The sequence below is a fragment of the Macadamia integrifolia genome, chromosome 5 (genome assembly GCF_013358625.1).
Source record: "Macadamia integrifolia cultivar HAES 741 chromosome 5, SCU_Mint_v3, whole genome shotgun sequence".
Lineage (NCBI taxonomy): Eukaryota > Viridiplantae > Streptophyta > Magnoliopsida > Proteales > Proteaceae > Macadamia > Macadamia integrifolia.
This window is the reverse complement of record NC_056561.1, coordinates 46,673,187-46,680,846: the sequence shown is the minus strand read 5'-3', so window position 1 is coordinate 46,680,846 and position 7,660 is coordinate 46,673,187. Positions and strand designations below refer to the sequence as shown.

The following is a 7,660-nucleotide window of genomic DNA, read 5'->3' as shown; positions in this document are numbered from 1 at the left end:
AGTCATTACTTTGAAGCATTAAAATGGGTTTTCAAGAATTCATCATAAGAAAAAAAGGTTTTCAAGCTATTTTGGAGTCATATCATTATATAGATAGAATTGCCATGGACAAGTTTGGGAATGTAAAATCAAACCCCATCCCCAGGTACCATTAATCTCTCTCTCTCTCCAACCTTGCACCACCGCCTTTCCCTTTCCTTGTGCAGCCCTCTCCAACTCTCCTAGCTCCAACCCACTTCCTATAAACAGGCCACCACCCTTGACTCGTAATGCCTCCTTTTAATGCTTGAGAGTTATAAAAAAGAGGTTACGAAGGTGTCGATAAAAAGATCCCTTTATCAAAAGGAAAATCCTAAAACTACAAATAAAATGGGAGGAAATATGAACAAGTACAACAACAAAAAAAAAAAAAAATCCCATTAATTTTGAAGGCTTTTTTTTTTTTCCTAATGAGATTCACCAACATTAGTGAATATTGAGAGGTTCACAAATCACCTCTTCACAAGCAATAGGCAAGTCCATATTATAAATGGCTTATTTGCCAAATTTTAACAAAAAAAATGAGCATTATGTATAAATCCAAAGCCTCTTAAAAATATATTTAACCATGATTTTGACCATCTATACTCTTATGGGGCTAAAAATTTACCAATGAGATGGATAAATGATTCTATATAGCATAAACCCAATTTCCATTATTTCTTGCCATACAATTGATGAATCTACGAAATTCACCATGGTCCATGAACATTACATTTTCCTTTTTATTTCATCTCCTTTTATTTGGGGGTTGTAAAGCTTAAGGGCAAGAGAATGACATGATTTTGTTTTCTTAAAATATTGATTGAATCTTGATCAGTGATCTTTTTAACACCCATAAAACTCCACTCTCATTATATGGCTTGATTATTTCCTTTACTCAAATCATTTTCAAATGTGTTTATTGGTCATGTGCAGAAAAAAAAACCAAGTCACAAAAAAATAGAATATAAGTTATGATTCTATCACATATTTTACGGTAAAACCAACATGGCATAAGTGAAATATTTTCATGGAATCTAATCAAATAAATAAAGGGTGATGGTGATATGAGTGCAAAATTTATGTACTTTAACACCTTGAAAAACTAGCTTCCTAAATGAGATCCGAATCAGTTCAAAACAGAGCTTAATCCCAGTAGTAGTCCATGTTTCTTTTTTATTGATCGATTACCATATCTTCTAGAAAGGTACGGGACTTCAAGCAAAGTTCTTTTTCCCTTATATATTTTAGGGAGAAGGTTTATGAAAGGTAGCGTGGCCCCTACACTACGCCAGTGAGAGTGCACCGATCTGAATTAGAATTGGACCCTGACGATTCCATCACCGATTCATGTTTTTTAAAACATTGAGCTCGAGCCTGCCGCCATGAATTGCAAATGTTTTCAAGACGGAGAAGCTATCATCGTCATTGAAACGCTAAGGTCTCTTGTTGAGGTTCTCTACTTCCCTCGGAACTACATCTCAAGCCACCATCATTTTCCTTTCATCCAAAACGGCTTTAGTGTAATTCTCTCTTTCCCTCTCTGCAAGTCGAACCCATCACTTTGTTTCTTCTTCTTATTTTTTTATTTTTATTTTTTATTTTTTTCTCTTTGATATGCCTTTTACTTCCTTGTCGACGCTTGGCACCTCATGTCCGCTTCTTGATTTTTCTCTTATCACTTGGAGATAACTATGATAGATTCCTTCCAAGAACAATATATTTGAGTTGGATGCTGTTTTTGTGTTTGAGTGGTTATAATTCAGAACACCCGTTAATGGATTTTTATAAAAGAGAAAGGAAATTATTTTTTAGTTGTATGATTTTATGCCATTCCATAAATTCTCTTGAAAATAACACAGATTTTGCATCTTCTGGCCCAAATTTACAAACCCTTGTTTGTTGTTAGCTTTTGGTCATATCATTTTTCAGCCCCTCCCACTTCTCCATAGGTGAATGATGACCTTATTACTTTATTGAAGAAAATTATAATATAACAACAGAGTGGTAAGGTGCTCCAGAAGGCAAAACCTTGATAAAAACTCCTAGTCCAAGACAGTGAGGCCCACTATTATCTGTTGACGTTTTCATTGGTGATTGTTGTTCAACTACAATGCCTTGTTTCACCCTTTTCTCTTGAGTTCATTTTATTATCCTTTTTATTATTTGGGTGTTAATTGCTATGCTAATGTTATCCTTTGGATCTCTTCTTTCTTAATTTTCAATTGCAATGCTTATCTTATCATCTGGATCTCTTCTTGTTTATATGAAAAGAAAAGGGCAAGAGTTTTCTATCCTCGAGAGGCCCTTGCACTCACACATAGGGGTGCACAACCCTAGGCAGGGGCACATTGGTCATTGCATGTCCCTGTCTGTGGTGCAGGGGCCCCTCACAGCTCACGAACAGAAATCTTTGTCCCAAAAGAAAAATATTCATTAAAAGGAAAGGAATTTATTAATGTAGTGACTAATAACTCTCGTGCCTCTCTCTTCTCTCTAAATATTTGGGTCACTCTTCTTGGCCAAAGGTGTCATAGGATCCTTACCAATGGAATTAATGATTGTTTTTTTCTGTTGAGGCTTACTCTCTTAGTTGTTCCTTGTGGGTAACACATCTGTGTGCAAAATGATAGCATCCATTTCTTGAGTGCCTAAAGGGGTTTCAAAATCTCTTCCAGTTGTGGCAGAGCCACCTTCTAAAGAGGAAATTGAAGAGATACTTAAGAATTGTGCTTTAAAGAGAAGGTATGACTTGCTAACTCATTCATGTTATTAATTTAACTAAGCATTTTGGCTATTTCATGCAAAATTGTCAAAAGGATAGGATTGACTCCATTCCACACTTCCAGGGACCCTGCAAAAGTGGGATTTGTACTGTTTTATGGTGCTTACGAATTTTGTCTTTTATTGGGGGAAGATATTGGTATCTAGACTCAGTGTGATTGGCATTATCATTTACCATCACTGTAGTTATTTTGAATTTCATTATATCTTTCAAAGATCTTTTATGAATGGGATGACTTCTAAGGGGAGTTTATCAAGTAATGTAAAAAAATAAGGAGAAGAGACAAAAACCACACACATAACGATGCATCTAAAGGTACAAAGTGGCCTAAGAAAGCTATGCTTGGATAGTTTGAATTTAGTGATTTTTGTTGATCACGGGCCTCACATCATCAATGAGACTCAGGTATTCAGTAAAGATACATTAATGGTTTCAGATGTCATATTCTTTAACTTTGTATAGTTGTGAGGGAGAAGAACAAACATATTTTGGTATTTAACCCGTGTCTGTAACTTTCATGATAGCTAATGAGAACACAAGAAATGAAATCTTTGCACTTCAAAGTTGGATGGCTTGCCACTTCCAGGTTACATATTCCTGTCCTTTATGCGTCCGTTGATTCTACTGCCTCTCCTTCCCTACCTCTCCCGTTTCTATTTTCCTCTTCACTCCTTTATGGGTTAAAGCCCTTAAGCATAGTGCTAAATGGTGTATTCCAGGAAGGATAATGACCTCTTAGTAGTTGGACCCCTTTAGCATCCAAAAGCTTACTCATATATACCAGGTAGAATAGGACTTGAATGGGGGAAGTAATGCAGATCTAACAACTAGTGTTCTTCTGCATATTGCATGATCGATTTTGTTCGGAAGATTTGATTTGGAGTGTCCTTTACATTTTAATCAATTTTTGGAATTTCATATTTCAACCCCATTTTGATTTCTGTTGAAATTGAAATATTTTCGGTGAAATTTTAGTCATTTTGCAAATTTTGGTCCATTTAGTCACACTGCAGTTTAGGTTGTCATTTTGTTTTGATTTTGATCGAATCCAAAAAATTTTGCATAATTTCGGTCATTTGATAATTAAATTTAATTGTATTGCGACGAGGCTAGAACCTTTGGCAAACAGTACTGTGTAATGCCCTACCTTCCATAGTACACTTGGAAATAGATTATAGATCTACAAAACTAAATTGGATGGAAGTGCAAAACAATAAGGGTTCCCAATTATGTAGACAAGCTTTAGAGAAAAAGAGGTATTTTCTTGATGGGGTCTCATTGGTAGGTACAATCAACTAAGGTTTGGCAGATATAATTTCCCTATCCAAAAGGGAACAACTACGTCTAAATGAACTAGTAGCTTCAAACTTGACTTTGGTCATGTGGGAAAAAAAAAACTTCAACATAGGTGATAAATTAAGAAACCTCTTTCTTTTGTGATAATACGTGCTAATTTGCTTATACTATGTCAATGGCAACCTGGCAATTAACAAAAGGAAACAAACACGTGGCACTATTGAAATCAATATTAAAAATTTAAGGGCTTGTACTATACATATAGAAGCAATATTTCCACAATGATTTCACGCATCATCCATGTCATGGTTATAATTAGGTTAATGTTGCTTGTGAATTGTATGCTTTGGACTTCCTTGGAAGCTAAATCATAAGCTTTTTCATGTCTTTGCCAAAATGTGCCATTATACTACGTTCTGTGATAATATCATATGGCCCTAAAAATAAAAAGTGATGGAATATTTTTCCATTGTTGCAACGCATGTAGTTTGGTGCTCGTCAGTTGCACCATACTTTGTTAGTCCATTTGCTTTTCTAGTTTATCTCTCAACTCTTTCTCTTCCCTTCCTGTATTGCACGCATTCCTTTACTGGGTAATGGGTACATTTGAACTTAACCCCACCCAAAGTGCGTTGAGTTGTTCTGAAGGGCACTATCATCCTATGATTTTAAACTATCATTTTTCGTCAATTTTCTTTGTTGCATGTGTTTCGTTGCTTTAGTACATATCTACCTGTCTAATGTGCTTAAAATAATGCAAAAATATTTGGTTCTTGCTTAGGTTCATGCTTCATAGTTTATACGTACAAGCTTACATACATATATCCATAAAAACATAATCATTGCATTACCTACTGAAACTTGCCCGACCAATTCCATGAACAGGAAAAAACTATCATTGGATATTTTAGTAAGTGGACTTACCCTCCTAGTTTATATAAATGAATACCCCTGGATACCTTTTTATGCCATTTGATTTGATCGGGAGAGCTAATTTCATCCGTTAGTGATGTAATCACTGCCCTACATGCTTATACCCAATTTGTGTACATATGTAATCTCTATTTGGAGGAAGGGAAACAACAATATGTTTGACTATTCTGATTCTTGAATCAAGGAGATGAGTTGTAAAGTAAAATATTTTCTTTCTTGCTGGTCTGAATTGCGTGAAAATTAACAACTCATCAACTAAGATAGAAAACCTGTTTATTTGTATGGAGGTTGGGGGTGGGGTGGGTTGTTTGGTTGTATTCTCCTGCTGTTTTTGTTCTCCCTCTTGCTGCTGCTATCTATTTTTTATTTTCCCATGTGATAAATTCTTCACTCCCTCGAAGAAAAGGATCTTATTGAATCTCTTTTTTGATTGAGTTCTTCCTATGATTAATCTCTATTTTTATTTCTGTATAGTTCTGAAATCTGTTTCACTGTACAGTGGAGATAATGACAATGAGGAAGATGAACACATGGATGTTGATACAGCCAAGCAGACAAATGATGTTTCCCATGCATTGGCAGCGGCAGATGTAGTTGGCAAGACATGTAATACAAGTTATGGGACGAACTTCTAAGACATAACGGATGGTCTTAGGGAGCTTGACATGGATCACTATGATGAAAAGGATGATGGTATCTTCAATGAGTTATTTGCATATGCTTATATACTTTCAATATTTTTCCTACCTTATTTTGTTACCACAGTTGGTAGGACTTAAACTTATGTTGATCGTCCATTTGAGCTATGGGCTAGCCTTGTAAGAGAATGGAGGTCCTAAAATCTCAACAAAAAATATCTAAGTAAGAACTTTAAAAATATCCTAACATAATTTTTATTTGAATGGACTACAAAAAAAAAAAAAACGCGTTTCTTTTTTATTAACCTCGGGCATTGAGCTGTTTAGCACCAGCCTCAGAGACACCTATTATCCAAGTAATGACATGGATCCATATCTGAAAGATAAAAATGTAATCTTTGTTACTTTCTTATTTTCAATTTAGCAATAGATGTTCCATATCTTGGTTTAGTTGCATTGTTATCTCTAATAGGACGAAGATGATGAGGAAAATTGAGGATTTGGCCATAAAACCATCATACACAGTTATAGTTTGTGCTCATAATGAGGATGATGTCAGTCATCTTGAGGCATGTGATATTTTTTTTGAACAAGAATTGCATTAATTGTTGCCTCCCTCTGTAGCATTCACTCATTGTGTGATGATTAGCTTTTATGTAAAAAAAAAAAAGCATAAATAACTTTAATTTGCAGGTTTGGATATTTGAGGACTCAGATGATGGTGATCCAAACATATTTGTTCAACATGATATCATCCTTCTAGCCTTTCCCCTTTGCACAACATGGCTTGATTGTCCTCTTAAAGGAGGTGACAAAGGTATGATTAAACATTTCTTTTGAATTTTGAGGTGTGCTTGACATTCGATTCTATGTATTTTGTTCAATGTAGTGTTTGATTTTGTTCAAGAAAGCCCTAAAGAAATATCTGTGTCTGGGTTCTATATAAGAGTTCCAAATAACCAAGAAAAAAAATAGTTTATGCTAATTCAAATATGGGAGAGGTTATCTGAACAAACGACATAGAGAAGTGCACTAATGTTGGATTAAATTGAGATTAGGCTTCACCACTGACAATAAAGTGCACAACATCACCCTAGTTGCTCCTATTCTTAAAGAACCTCATTTTTTGAACAATTTCAATTGAATATATTGTTCTCCATTTTAGTGTTTATGCATGATACGATATGACACCCTACGATATGATACTTTAATCCTTGCCAGTGGTCCAAGTGAAAGATTATTGTTCACTTACATGAGTTCCGAATTCCAATTTCAGCATTAATCCCTAGCTCCACTCCATCTTAAACCTCTATTTAGGAATGTAAATTCCTATTCCCAAACCAATTGAATTTTAGTTTTTTCTTCCCCCCTTAACCCATCTGCCAAAAGAAAGATGAAGTGATGAAGTGAACTACTGGTCTTTGCAATCCTCTTTATTTGTCATCATTATTGAGATCTAGAGAAGTGGTGTGATTCCAAGAATAGCCAACCAATAAGTTGGGCATACATCGCTACGAATCCAATGACCAAAGTGATGCAAACTTATACAATGTCATCTCATGGATTTTAGTATGATTCAGGAGATTATACTCTACCTCTTACCTTGACTCTTATCATTGTTTGCACCATCTGTTAATCGGAGTGTGAGTTTATTAGTCATCCTCGCGTGCTCTATATTTTTCCCTCCTAAAGTACTTGTTCTTTTTGGCAGGAAACTTCATAGCAGTTGGCTCAATGGAACCTGCAATCGAAATATGGGACCTGGACCTTGTATGTGGGCCTTATCTATTTCTTAGTTATTGGTGGAGGCAAGTCCATGTTTAAGAGACTACTCAACGATAATTTGTATTAAGACCTATTATATGCTTCTTGTTTTCATATTGACAAAGTCCAGCCTTACGTAATATTAGGTGGAATTTCTAAGAAGAACAAAAAAGGAAAGAAGGTTGGCATTACATATTTGCTTCTTGCATATCCCATTGTTTAA

The 7,660-nt window shown here is 35.2% G+C and overlaps 1 pseudogene; it reads left to right on the top strand.

The window, feature by feature from the left end:
* The first annotated feature begins 2,647 nt into the window (after nucleotides 1-2,647).
* On the top strand, nucleotides 2,648-7,660 carry LOC122078128 (annotated as a pseudogene).